General features: G+C 45.6%; 1 long non-coding RNA gene across 6 annotated transcripts in view; it reads right to left on the bottom strand.

Annotated features, from left to right (window-relative positions):
- LOC138736542 (uncharacterized) overlaps nt 1-14,101 on the bottom strand; it is a 492,063-nt gene that overhangs the window by 228,924 nt on the left and 249,038 nt on the right. For all 6 annotated transcript variants that reach the window (XR_011340383.1, XR_011340380.1, XR_011340379.1 and 3 more), the window contains one exon: nt 3,918-4,013. This is a non-coding gene — a long non-coding RNA (uncharacterized lncRNA). The remainder of the gene's footprint in view (nt 1-3,917; nt 4,014-14,101) is intronic.

Below are 14,101 nucleotides of genomic sequence, written 5' to 3'. Positions count from 1 at the left end.
AGCAGATTAACCCTGTAAAATAAGTGGCAAGATGAAAGATTTACTCCAAAGCAATGAGCAGAAGGAAGCATTCAAATCCCATATGTTGTGTTGAGAAAAGAGTATAAGATTTGGTGGGGTCACAGAGAGATAGTCTGGACACAAAGGTTTTCAAATCGCATGCAACATTGTCAACACCCCTGCACCCCTTGAGGTTTTTTTTGTTAATGAGAGTTCTGGGATGATGCTGTCATTGTCAAGAGAAACAAAATACAACATTTCCTACAATGGTTTGCTCAAATGATGGTCTACTGATAAACCATAACTTTGAATCTACAAATTGACATTAAGACATTACTACAGCTCAGGGTGATTGGAAAAAAAGCAAAAAGGTCCATGACAAAGTCTGTTCTTTTTTCTTTCTTTCTTTGGCTTGGCTTTGCGGATGAAGATTTATGGAGGGGTATGTCCACGTCTGCTGCAGGCTCGTTGGTGACTGACAAGTCCAAAGCGGGACAGGCAGGCACGGTTGTAGCGGTTGCAAGGGAAAATTGGTTGGTTGGGGTTGGGTGTTGGGTTTTTCCTCCTTTGTCTTTTGTCAGTGAGGTGGGCTCTGCGACCTTCTTCAAAGGAGGTCGCTGCCCGCAGAACTGTGAGGTGCCAAGATGGACGGTTGGAGGCGAGATCAGCCCACTGGCAGGGGTCAATATGGCAGGCACCAAGAGATTTTTTTAAGCAGTCCTTGTACCTCTTCTTTGGTGCACCTCTGTCTCGGTGGCCAGTGGAGAGCTCGCCATAGAACACGATCTTGGGAAGCCGATGGTCCTCCATTCTGGAGATGTGACCCACCCAGCACAGTTGGGTCTTCAGCAGCATGGATTTGATGCTTGCAGACTCTGCCAGCTTGAGTACTTCGATGTTGGTGATGAAGTCATTCCAATGGATATTGAGGATGGAGCGGAGACAGCGCTGATGGAAGCGTTTTAGGAACCGTAGGTGATGCCGGTAGAGGACCTATGATTCGGAGCCGAACAGGAGCGTGGGTATGAAAACAGCTCTGTACACGCTGATCTTTGTGTGTTTCTTCAGGTGGTTGTTTTTCCAGACTCTTTTGTGTAGTCTTCCAAAGGCGCTATTTGCCTTGGCGAGTCTGTTGTCTATCTCTTTGTTGATCCTTGCATCAGATGAAATGGTGCAGCCAAGGTAAACTGGTTGACCGTTTTGAGTTCAGTATGCCCGATGGAGATGTGGGGCGGCTGGTGGTCATGGTGGAGAGCTGGCTGATGGAGGACCTCAGTTTTCTTCAGGCTGACTTCCAGGCCAAACATTTTGGCAGTTTCCGCAAAATAGGACATCATGTGCTGGAGAGCTGGCTCTAAATGGGCAACTAAAGCGGCATCGTCTGCAAAGAGTAGTTCACGGACAAGTCGCTCTTGTGTCTTGGTGTGAGCTTGCAGGCGCCTCAGATTGAAGAGACTGCCATCCGTGCAGTACCAGATGTAAACAGCGTCTTCATTGTTGAGGTCTTTATTGGCTTGTTTCAACATCATGCTGAAGAAGATAGTAAAGAGGGTTGGTGCGAGGACGCAGCCTTGCTTCACGCCGTTGTCAATGGAGAAGGGTTCGGAGAGCTCATTGCTGTATCTGACATGACCTTGTTGGTTTTCGAGTAGTTGGATAACCATGTTGAGGAACTTGGGGGGACAAAGTCTGTACTCTCAATGCAAATCACAATAGGTGCAGTCAAATGTCCAATGCTGAGGTTTAGGTTACCATTGTAACAGCTGATGCCTATCTTGCTTAGGAAGTTCTGCATAACAAGTCACAAAAGCTGGTTCTTGGCTTAAACAAGCTGGTGTAGTGGCCACAGTTGTGAAGTAGTCTGTTGAGTGGTTTGTGGACCCTCCCTTTGAGAAGAAGAACATCTTGAAAGATTACCTTCTTCTGTGGGGATTGGGGGAGGTGGGGAAGAAGGTTGGCAGAGCTCAAATGATATTCATGGGGGGGGCATCTCCAATGGGGGGCAGGAGACCAAAGGGAGGCTGGTCCAGGTCAGAGTGGACAGTGATTGGGAACCTCCACCCCCATGGGGCTTCCCCCATAATGCTCTCTCCATAAGTCACTGTTAGGGTGACATTGCCAAACTTCCCAACAGCCCTGAAACCTCAAGCAGGAGCTCTCTGCTCTGTGCACTTCAATTCTTCCAAGAGGGTAATTGCTTCCTGACTTACTTCCTGGTTGCCAGTCCTATGAAGGGTAAGACCACCCCTCTAAGGTATCTCCAAGTGGGAGACCACAGTGCTTCATCTTCTGCCTATGGGGTCCAACCTGACATCCTAAGTAACTGGCCTGGCATGGCTTGCCAGCCGTGCTTCCAATTGGCTTAACCCCAATCATCAGTCCACCTAGGGATTTTAAATTCCAACCTGGGGGACCCTTTCCTACTTATGGGTTGCCTCATGCTGACCCCATAGGTGAACATGTACACAATGAACCATGCACCCAACAGAACACAGTTATCAATACAATCTCCTACACTGTTAAAGCACCAGACATGTCCTGTCATAACTTTTTGAACACTGCTCATAGCACCAATTGTGTTGAGAAAGTACAGGTAGACCTATACATGATGGGGTTCTATTCCAAGATTTGCCTCAAGATGAAATCATGGTAAATCGGGGTCTACCTATACTGGCAACACCCTACCTTGTACCTGCCAGGAGGCAGACATCCCCACTGCTGATGGTGGGAGGCTGACGTGACACGAGGTAACTAGGTGCAGCGGTGTCACCTTGCAACATTGTTATTTAGAACATGTACAGTTTGCTGTCACTCTCCCTCCCTCTTCAATCTTTCTCCCTCCCCAGCAAGGGCAATCTGCACATGCATTCCAAATCACTTTTTTTTTTAAAGTGTGGAGTCCGTCAAAGCACGATACTGGTAGACTCCAACTTACTTTTATTCAAAATGGATTCTGATCATTTTAACATCGCAAGTTTGAGTCTATCTGTATCAGCTTTCAGTGAGTTCACAGAGGCAAGTCTGGACAAGGGTTTGCAATCACACACAACTTGAACAACAATTTATAGAAGAGTGGGAAAATCGTAGCAGGAATAAAACAAGTGCATCATTTATAAAAGGGTGAGAAAACATTAAATAGTACACAATTACTAATTCACACAGGCTATGCAGAATTTGCATACTATAAGCAGGGGTTCTACACACGCTGCCAGACTCAGGTTGCCTGGTCGTTGGGATGCAGCTCTAGTAGACACTGTATGCAGGGTTGTACACATGCTCCAAGATGACTGATCATTGGGAGCAGCTGCTCTACTGCTAATATTGATCTATAGCAATGCCATGGCTCAGCTTCAGTGCAGTGCCCACCTTACCAGTGACCTTTCAAGGGACGTCCACAGAAGTGACCTGGCTTGGAGCAGTCAGGGGCTCAGACCACAAGACAGAGAGAGTGAAATGAGCTCTGTGCTGGTACTAAATACAGTACTAATTTGTGTGTCTGGCCAATAGTGATGCTGAATGATTTGAATAGCCCAATGGCAAGGCTACACTAATTAATGGCCAGAGTCCAAGCTTGACTGACAAGCGATGTGACTTCTGAATAAATTGCGGACAGTGAGGATAATCTGACAGGCAGGAAAGTCACATTACCTCCACATACCACATCAAGAATCGTGGCACATAATCCAGGCAAGTAGTGCCAAGAGAGTTCTGTACTATCAAAGTGGGATCTTATAGACAACAGCCCAAAGCTCCTAGGCAGCATTTATCCTTCAACCAATGTCGTACTCATTTATTTCATTCAACATATACTAGTATAGCAGACAAACAGGCCCCTTGGCCCACCATCTGTGCCATCCACAATGTCAATGTAAACCAACAATTTATCTGAATATGGTCCAAATCTTTCCATTTCTTACCCGTTTAGGTCTGTCCAAAAGCATCCCAAACAATTGCTTCTACCACTTCCTCTGGTAGCATGTTCAAGGCACTCATACCCAACGTACTCCCACTCACTAAAAACAAAAAGATGCAACTTTAAAGAATTTTCTGTGCATAAAAGGATTTTACAACTTCAAAAAAACATGCAATTAATGAAAGATTTATTCCTGAATATTATTCAATTAAAATACAAAATATTATAAATGCATAAAACATGGAAATTTCAATACAACTTATTCCTAAGGGCAGAGAGTGGAATGCTAGTTGTTAGTGAAAATTAACTTTGTAAATTGATCCCAAAGAATCAACAATATCACCACAAAAATTAATATCAAGGAACTAATGCATCTATTTAGTTGCAAACCACTATGTATCGTCATTCAGTCATGAAGTGTGCTAAACAAATTCAAATTCATTCTTTATTAGAGTCTGGCAACATCTATATTAAAGTCTAATCAGAGCACATCTTTTGCCTGTTGTCATGCCAATCATTGTCAATTCAATTATACAACAAATGGTCCATAGCCTCCATGCCTTGACATTTCAAGTACACTTGAGGCTTAAATATCAAGACTGCCTCCATTACCCATGCAGGTAGGGTTATAGATTTCAACCACCTTCTGGTGATAAACCTCTTCCTCCAATCCCCTCCCATCTTGGATTCCCTTAACCTGAATATGTGCCTTCCAATTTTGGATGCCCCTGCTATGGGGAAAGATTTCTTAGTATTTGCCCTATTAGAGCTCTGCAAAATTGCAGACTGATAAATCAGGCCACCATCCCCTGCCTTCGTAGATAAGCCAGGCTTGCCTCTCTGCTAACTGAAACACTAACCCAGGCAATAATCTTGTATAACACACAAATGTGCTAGAAAAACTCACAAGTCACATATAGGAAGTGAAGGCCTGGGCCATTTGTCAAGAGGAAAAAAAAGACAGGTAGACACCTGAATAAAAAGATGGGAATAGCAGGAGAGAAGAACAGGGAGGAGGAAGGGCACAGGGAAGAGGTAATACATAGATGGATGGGCAGAAGAGAAAAAAAGCAGTGATAGAGCAAGAAGGCTAAGAAAGGTAAAGACACATGCTGGAGAAGCTCAGCAGGTCAGGGTCCTTTATGTAGCAAAGGTAAAAATACTTACTGACATTTCAGGCTTGAGCCCTTCAAAGTATGAGAGAATGTTAGCAGGCATCTGAACAAAAAGGGGAGGAGTGTGGTAAAGGCAGGGGATGATGGGTTGGGAAGGGAGGGGACAGCAGTGATCAGGGGGTGCAGGGATGGCTGGTTGAGTAAGGGGGAAAGGGAGGGGAGAACTGGAAAGAGGGAGGGGAAAGAAAGGCAAGCAAGTTTAGCAGAAAGCAGGGAAGTGCATGTTAATGCCATTTGGCTGGAGGGTGCCCAGTCAGAAAATAAGGTGTTGTTCCTCCAATCTGTGGGTGGTCAGTTTGGGATAGTACGCAAGGCCATGGACAGACATGAGAGTCTGGGAGTGTGACTCAGAATTGAAATGTTTGGCTATTGGGAGGTCGCTGTTGTTGCAGACAGAGGCTAGATTTACTTTGGGCTAAGGGTATTCCACCTATTTTGTCTTAAATGTTAACCTGGACATTATTTCCCCTCCCTCCTCCCCCTGCCATTTGATTCAGGCATCTGTCTGCATTTTTTCTTACCTTAGGCCCTTAATGTACATCACCCTTTACTTCCTAATGGATGCTACTGGACCTGCTGAGTTTCTCCAGCATATTTATGTATTGCACTTAACCCCCAGCATCTGCAGATTTTCTTGTCCAACTCCTGGTGAATATTTCGTGCACTTTTTCCAATGAAACTACATACTTCCTTTTGTATAGCATTTGAGCCCAGAGGACCCATAAAAACAGCAGCAATAGATATTCACCAAGATAAATGGTTACTTAAACAAAAGTAGCTTTTAATTATCTTTAAACATGAAAACAGAATCAAACTTTAACTTAACTATTGACTTAACTAACCTTCATCGCCCTTCTAATTCTAAGCACACGTGTATGTAATATGTGTGCAAGTTCAGAAAAGTTATTTGATTCACAGTCCAATCTCACTTCTCATTCCTCCAAGTTCACTGGTTGCAGGCAATTCTTATTCTGTGCACAGAATTTAACATGTATAAAGTTCACCAGGCTTTGGTGCTTGAAAGGTAAATGGTTACCACTCATGAAGGTTCTTGTCAGTTTTCAGAGAGAGATTTGTTGTTCCAGGACATCTACAACTGATTTACTTCCATCAGCCACTTCATTGTCTTGCTGATGAAACTTGCCTCTTCAGGGTTCTCCAGATAATAACCTCTTTCTTTCAGGTCACCAGAGTTCCTTTTTGTTTTTCTTATTCCAAGTGAATTATTAGACAGCCAATCCTCTCCTCTTGTATAAGCCACAAGGACTTTGACCAGGCCGAACAAAGCACTTAAAACCAGTCTTCCAAATGGGATTTTCCACAAGCTTTCCAGCTTGTCCTGCTCCAATCTCACTTTCCCTCCCTCACACACAAACCTTTCCCAATTTATCTCCCAAAAATATATCTACATTCTGTTCAATAGCAACAAGTACCTTCAGTAGGTGTCTATGAGGCACCTGAAGATGTGACAGCCTTCTGGATCTTGTATTTAACGATCCATCTATTGAAGCCAAGTACCACATCAAATTGGTCCAACAAATCCCACCCCAAAACTATGCAAACCATCTTTGTAACTCTCCTACCACTGGTATTAGACTTGTTTGTAATGACCTAGTTTATTATTGCTAACCCAGTGCTCTTGTAGAAGAGAGGCATTGATGAGATAGATAGATTTGAATATACACCCAGCTTGTGCAGTAACAAGAGCAATGACAGAAAAATTTGCCAGTGAAAAGAGTGATGTGCAAAACAATTTAAAAGGGTCAGCAATCTGACAGAGCACAGCAGCAGAAAAAGGATTTGTCATTATCCAGAAAGCCAATAAAGATTGTGATCTTACTGAGGTGTCACATCACAGGACCAGAAAAAAACTGCAGAGGGCTATCAACTTGGTCTGCAATATCATAGGCACTAGATTTCACTCCATTGAGGACATCTGCAGGAGGTGGTGTCTTTTTTAAAAAGCAGGCTCTTTCCTCAAAGACCCCCCCCCCCCAACCAACCAGACCATGCCCTCTTCACTGCTACAATCAATAAAAAGGTACATGAGCCTGAAGATGAACACCCAATGGAACAGGGTCAGCTCCTCCCCCACTGCCATCAGAATCCTGAATAATCAATGAACTTGATGTTGCCTTACTTTTCATGCATTACATTTTTTAAAATTGTATAAATAATTGTAAGATTGTTCATAATATGAATGTTTGCACATTGATACTGCTTCAAAGCATTCTAATTTAAGCATTAAATATTCTGATTCTGAACTTGTCCTCACCTCAATAATTTCTCCTTTTACTCATCCCACTTTCTTCAGATCAAAGCCATGGGTTCCTGCATGGGACCAGTTATGCCTGCCTTTTTATTGGCTGCATGGAGAAATCCATACTACAAACCTGCACAGGCAAGGCCCTGCAACTCTTCCTCTGCCACATCAATAACTACTTTGTGCTGCCTTATGCTGTCAATTTCAGTCCCGATCTCAAATTCACTTGGTCCATCTTTAGCAATACTTTCTTTAATCGCTCTGTATCCATCTCAGGAGAAAAGACTTCTTCCACAAACCCACCAACTCCCACAGCCCCCTCAACTACACCTCTTGCCACCCTGTCCCCGTAAAGATACCATTTGATTCCCTTAATTCTTCCATCTGTTGCATCCACACCCAGGATGAGGATTTCCATGCCAGATAACCAGAAATGTCCTCCTTCAAACAACATGGCTTTCCCTCTACCGCCATCACCTGCATATTTTCCATTACCTACATTTTCCCTGGCCCTCTCTGGCCCATGACAAAGGCAGGGATCCCCTTGACCTCATCTACCATACCACCAGCCTCCACATCCATAACATTCTTCTCCACCATTTCCTCCACTTACTAGATGATCCCACCACTAGATATATCCCCCTCTATGACTGTTGTTCACTCTGTCCTCATCACCCTTGGTATCTACCCTGTGACCACAGGAGATGCTCCACTTGCACCCACACGTCCTCCCTCATCATCATTCAGTACTCAAACAGTCCTTCCAAATGAAGCAAATTTCACTTGTGAATCTGCAGGGTTTATCTACAGCACCTGGTGCTTGTTGTGGTCTCCTCTACAGAAAGACTGGAAGATCACTTCATTGAGCACTTCAGCTCTGTCCCCTTAATGTGGTTCTCTCCATGGCACCCATTCAATTCCCCATCCCATTCCCTTGTTGATATATCTATCCATGGTCTTGTGCATGGCCATACTGAGACCTCCTGCAAATTGGAGGAACAACACCTCATCTTTCAACTGGGCACCATCCAACTGGATGGGGTTAATATCAACTTCTCTAATTTTGTTAAACCCCAGCTGTTTCCTCTATCTCGGTTTCTCTCCTTTTTCCTGGTCTCCTTTCACACAAACATGATAAATTTTAGCACATCCCTCATCATATCCAATTAACACCTTTGTTGATCAGATTCCTCCTCCAGCGAGCATTGTTTGAATTCTGTAACTTCCTGAGATTTCCGGCTTCTGATTCATTCTGCCTATGCCTTGAAGAAGGGCTCAGGTCCAAAATATTAGAACTGTAATATATCTTTGCTTTTTTATGGATGCTGAAAAGACCAGCTGAGTTCCACCAGCATTTCAGTACGTTTTTATTACAAATATTGATATTAGCCTTACACTTAAAATTCTTTATTCCATAATCACTTTGAAACTCAAAGCCCCTCCCAAGGCGTAGGCATCAAGACTGCAAGCAGCATCTTAGAATCCCACATGCAACACTAGATTGAGCTCATTCACTGTGTTTTAAAATTTATTTCTGTGGTGGTACACCAACAGCCTACTGCAGGGGGCAACACCTGTACCTGCAGGAGTGTACCGCTGGCCTACTGCAGGGGCAACCTCTGTACCTACAGGAGTACACCTGGCCGGCTGAATATCAGTCGGCCTGATGGGATCAAGCCCCACCCAGTCAGGTGTCAATCACCCTCTGGGATATAAGCCTGAGCCAGCCTCCCGTAGCCTTACTCAGAGTTGCTGCAGCCACTGCCAGCCTGGCTCTGTGGAAGTCTTTGTGGATTAAAGCCTGTTGTACAGTCCTTACCTTGTGTGTGTCTGATTCTGGCCAACAGCACACCACAATTTAATCCACAAAATTTTTCCCATGGCTACCATGGAAAAACACCTGAGCGCAGGGAGCCTCAAAGTCGACCCACTACACCCGGAAGCCCAGACACGCTTCGAGATCTGGCAGCACGCAGTCGAGGCAATCATCGAGGCACATGAAGGCGGCATCCTGGACTCAGATCGGAAGAGGTTGGTCGTACTCTGGTCAAAGCTGGGTCCCCATGCCTTCCAGGCAACCAAGGGCTGCTCCACATACAAGATCGCAATGGACACTCTCGAGAACTTATACAAGCCCCCCCATGAATGCAGTCTGTGCAAGGTACCTCCTCAACACCCGAGCCCTGCAACCTGGGGAGACGGCTGAGTGGAACACCTGCGAGAGTTGGCCCGACCATGTCTGGCTGAACCCGGGGTAGGTGCAGAGGAAGTCGAGAGGCTGATCCAGGACACCTTCGTCTGAGGGCTATGCTCGAGGGCCATGCTCGAGGGCCATCCGGCAGAAGCTGCTAGAAGACAATATCTACGGCCAAACCAAAACAGTGGAAGTGATCCAAACCCTGGAAGCGGCAGCCCTGCACATCGAACCCTTTGATTCCAGGTTCCCCCAGGCTCCCTCATGGCTCTCTCACACTGCAGCTGCAGTCCCAGACCGAGCTGGGGAGGAAAACGTCGCTGCGGCAGGCGCCCATGTAAGTACTGTGGGTCCTAGTGTGGGTCAGACTGACGATCATGCCAAAACTGCCCAGCGAACCAGTATTGTTCCTGATGCGGCAAGATAGGCCACTTTGCAAAATTGTCTCATAACCAGCTGGCAGCTCAGCGACCCTCTAATACCTCCCCACCTCCCCCGTGGACCCCTCCATATGCACGTGCCGGGTGGCGCCATTGTCCCCACTATGACTTCTGCCTTCCCTGACCTCGACAGTGCAACATCCGGCCCCGCCAGCGACTGTCGCAGCATGTGCCCTGAGCACCTGGACCAGGCGCCGCCCTCGCCAGTGCCGCTCGCCGAGAACTACAGCGATGTCACTTCTGGCTCACGGTGTTACGTCACTTCCAGCTGATGTAATGACATCACTGCCACTGGCCGTGATGATGTCACTTCCCCGGTGCAACGAACATGGCTGGGGAAGGAGGCCAGCCACGCAGCTGGCCCCCACCATCTTGGGGAGGGCAGCAGCTGACATGGAGGGCCCCGACGACATTGAGAATGATGGGGTCAACACGGGCGGTGACCAAGCCGCCCAACCGATGCTCCCCACGCCTCCGGGTGCCGACAGCTGCCGCATGCGGCACCCCACGACCGACGTCGATATAGTCAACATGGGCAATGACTAGGCTCCCCTACTGACGCTCCCATGCCTCCAGATGCCATAAATCACTGTGCACAACCGGAGAGTGATGACTCCGAGATGGTCCTGGCCACCACCACGCTGACCAGGGACATCCCTCATGACCTTGGGCACTCTATGATGGACGTGCAAGTCAACGGACAGGTAATGAAGTGCCTGTTCGACAGAAGCAGCACCGAGAGCTTCATTCACCCGAGCATGGCCCACACCCAGAGATTAAAGGTCCACCCCACCACCAGCTTGATCGCCCTCGCCGCCAAGGATAAGACTGTGGGTACCCTTGGGCACTGCTTGGCCGATATAACTATGGGAGGGGAGACTTACACAGGGTTCAGGCTCCTGGTCATGCCAAAATTCTGCATCCCAGTCCTCCTGGACCTAGATTTCCAGTGCCACCTGCAGACTGTCATCCTTGCCTTCGGGGGGCCCCAAACCTCCACTCACGTTACACAACACACCAACCAACCAGCCCCGCCCAACCTGCGGCCTCTCCACATTACGCATCACCCCACCTGTGCTGGCCTCCCGAAGCTCACTCAGAGTTACTGCAGCTACAGCCAGCCTGGCTCTGTGAAAGTCTTTGTGGATTAAAGCCTGTTGTACAGTCTTTACCTTGTGTGTGTCTGATTCTGGCCAACAGTGTACTACAGTTTTACGATTTGTCTAACTCAATCTGCCCCCACACTGCAATGGAACTACAAAACAGATGAAAATACTCACCAAAACCCAAGCTCTAAGGCCTCTACTTTTCAACAACTACCCTATAAGATCCTCTCTTTTTATACACTGAACCAGCTGGTGGTCCAGTCAGCTGAAATTAATTGACCTGAATTGAAAAGGCCATATTTCCACAGCACCACTCAAAAAATCTTGTTTATCCTCTCAGCTGACATTGAAAGCTTCAGCAAAAAAAATGGCTGTAAGGATTAAACTGTAAAATAACTTTGATTATTACATGGGATAAATTTAATCAAAATAACATACACTTAAATTCACTGACCGATACCTGCACTTTTGAGTACTCTGCATTCCAACATCTGCTGCAAGACAACCAAAACTGTTCAAATTTTTCCCAGTTTAAGTCCAAATATTTTCCTCTAATTATCAGCTTGTCCATTCCTTCAGGAGAAAAAATGTTCAGTGTTTCAAATGGGGAGGTTGTGTTTCAAAAATTGTCCATGAATCTTATTCAAAAATGAGGGATTATTTTTCTGTTCTCTGTGGGAACAACCAAATCATTACCATTGAAATGATCTATGACTTAAATGAATGGAATTCTAAAATAATGTATGCCTTCTTACTGGAAATTTTAAGCCTGTCTAATAAACTTGGAGCACTCGAAATGCAGTATTGGTAGTGTACATAGAACAGAAATCATATGTAGTAAACACTACACACCATTAGTGAAGGATAAAGGTATAGACTATTTTTTTAAATAGGGAGAGAATTCAGAAAATCGAGGTCCAAAGGGACTTGGGTGCAGGATTCCTTAAAAATTAACTTGCCAGTTGAGTCAGTTGTCAGGAAGCCAAATGGACAAGTATATAAATCAAAGATGTTATACTAAGACTTTACAAGGTGTCGGCCAGATCACATTTGGTGTATTGTGAGCAGTGTGCACTCCATATCTAATGAAGGAAAGAAGGATGTGCTGAGAAGATTAATGTATAAGGAACGTTTGATGGCTATAGGCCTAGTCTGATAGTTAGGATGAGGGGAGGGGGTGGGGGGGGAGGGGAAGATCTAATTGAAACATACCAAATATTGAAAAGTTTGGACAGAGTGGATGTGCAGAAGATGTTTCAAGTAATGTGCGATTCCAGGAGGAGCAGCCTCGGACTAAAAGGGCCTCACTTTAGATCCAAGATAAGGAGAGAGAAATTTCCTCAGCCAGGTGGTGAATATGTGGCATTCATTACTACAGACAGCTGTGAAAGCCAAATCACTGGGTATATTTAAAGATGAGTTTTTAAAAAATTGTAATGCTGACTGATCTCCTGTAATGGGGGCGCTGCTACTGGTGCAGAGAGTGGGGAGCGGAGACCTGCAGGAAGACCACCTAAGGGGCTGGCTCCTCCTGGCCGGCTGTCAATCAGCCGACCTGAACATAAACCTGAGCCGGACCCTCCTGAGCAAGTCACATGGGAGCCACCAAGGCATGAACTGGTGTTCAGACGTTTACTAGAATAAAGCCTGTTGTACAGTCTTTTGAGTTTTGTGCTTGCCTGCTGCTACCTCAGCCCACCATAGGTCCAACCACCCAGACCAACTGCCGATGGTTCCCTGCAGGCTTTAAACAGCATGTTAAAGGAGCCAAAGGTGTTTTATATAAAATCCTGCAACCACAGATTCTGGCCCCAAGATGGGGCCGCCTGTGTTTGGTAATGGCGTTGGTGGGGATTGCGGGAGGCAGTTGCAGTGGACTGGTGCAGAGCACTGGTGTAGGCAGTGGACTGTTGCCGATTTGCGGGTGAGGACCCACGCATGCTGCAATCTGCTGGTGACTTGAAAAGTACGTAACAGGCTATGGCTGCTGGAGATTGGCTCATGAGAACCAGGTATCAGAACTGAGATCCAAGAGGATGCTGAGGGCAAGGATGGCTCCCGAAAAGCCCTGGGTGCTGACAACCTTCCTCATTGTATTGGACGTTTTGATCTGGGCTTAAGTTGCCAATTCTTTGAACTGAACTGGAGTCTGTGCAGCTGTAGAGGCTTCAGAAGCACTGACGGTGAATCCATGGACACTCAATGACTCTGGGAGACACTCCATTTTTATTCTTTCTCTGATTGTAAGGGGCACCGGGCAATGCTAATGCTCTTGTCAACCTTACAGTAGTCTAAAAGCGTTTTTGAGTCATACTACATTTCTGTTTTATTACATGACAATACATAGTATCTGAGTATAACATGTTCTTAATTAGTAAATGTATCAAAGGTTATAGGGAGAAGGCAGGAGAATGGTATTGAAAGGAAAAATTTGTCAGCCACGATTTGAATGGTGGAGTTGACTTGATGGCGTGAATAGCCTTATCATCTTAATGTGGTGACCTGAACTGCATATATTTCAAGAATACTCCAACCAACGTTTTGTACCATTGTAATGTGATCTCCTATCCTTTGTACTCAATGTCATTCATTATGAAGATAGGTGCATTATATGCCTTCTTCATCACCCTTGTCTAACTGTGTCACCACAGGCCTCTCTATTTAACAACACACCTCTAACATTTATGTCTAAGTGAAGTCCTAGTTTAATGACTCAAATGCATCACTTCATATTTGTCTGAGTTAAATTCTATCCGTTATTCCCCCACCCATTTTCCTAGTTGAGCAATATCCTTGTGGTAACCTGAGATAACCATTGCCGCTATATCAATAATATTGGTTTCATCTGCAAATTTACAACCATGCCATATACAGGACCAAACACAGAGGACCCAGCACTGAACCTTGTGGCACATCACTGATCTTTGGCCTCCAGTGTGAAAAGCAACACTCTGCCTCCTACCATCAAGATAAAAGAGTATCCAATTGCCAGTCTGACCCTTGATCCCAT

The sequence above is a fragment of the Narcine bancroftii genome, chromosome 6, assembly GCF_036971445.1.
Source record: "Narcine bancroftii isolate sNarBan1 chromosome 6, sNarBan1.hap1, whole genome shotgun sequence".
Classification (NCBI taxonomy): domain Eukaryota; kingdom Metazoa; phylum Chordata; class Chondrichthyes; order Torpediniformes; family Narcinidae; genus Narcine; species Narcine bancroftii.
The sequence above is the reverse complement of the archived record's forward strand: the minus strand, read 5'-3'. Positions and strand labels throughout refer to the sequence as shown.